General features: G+C 39.3%; 1 protein-coding gene across 4 annotated transcripts in view; it reads left to right on the forward strand.

Annotated features, from left to right (window-relative positions):
- Nucleotides 1–707, forward strand: part of LOC116690692 (furin-like protease kpc-1) — a 298529-nt gene that overhangs the window by 291462 nt on the left and 6360 nt on the right. The window lies entirely within an intron of this gene.

Genomic DNA, 707 nt, shown 5'->3' on the forward strand with positions numbered 1-707 from the left:
GGGGGGGGGGGGGGGTCAAAAGGACTCACTTCCCCTGCTGCAACCGATGCTGGTGTGAAGTGCAACAGATGGAGGACTTAACAAGAGCAAATAATGTACCACAACAACTATAAATAAATCATGATCTTTAAGAATCAGATTAAAGGGTCACTTCACAGATTTTACACAATAAGGTACCGCTTATTAGTCATAGGGAGTATTACTCAGCCTGAGCAAACGGATTTTTGAATCAGAAAGATAACAACCCCCTGATGATGTCATACGGTTTGGGGTTGCCAATTTTTAATAGAAAGGCTACATTACAAGACATATACATGAAGTTTGAAAGGTGCGGGTGTTTCACAGAAAGACGGTTGAATGAAAAGATTCTAGTTGTTGCATTATGGGAAATGTAGTAGCTTGCATCTCTGGAGCTTGCCCAATACTAGAAACTAAATGTCGGCCTCTGCTGCTTTGACTTTGACTATTCCTCTTTTTTTTTAGTTTTTACTTTATCTTGTGTGTCACCGAACTTAATAAAATAAATGCTGGAGTAATGCTTAAATGTAATAACTTCAATGGATCCTAAAATGATCTTTTGTAATTTTGTGGGTGGTGATGGAGCAGTGGATATGACACATGCCTTTGGTGTGGGAGATTCTCAGTGGCTTGAGAAAGTTTACACCCCCCCCCACGCTAAAGTTGATTAAAAAGAGGAATAAAAAAAA

Source organism: Etheostoma spectabile, chromosome 6, assembly GCF_008692095.1.
Source record: "Etheostoma spectabile isolate EspeVRDwgs_2016 chromosome 6, UIUC_Espe_1.0, whole genome shotgun sequence".
Lineage (NCBI taxonomy): Eukaryota > Metazoa > Chordata > Actinopteri > Perciformes > Percidae > Etheostoma > Etheostoma spectabile.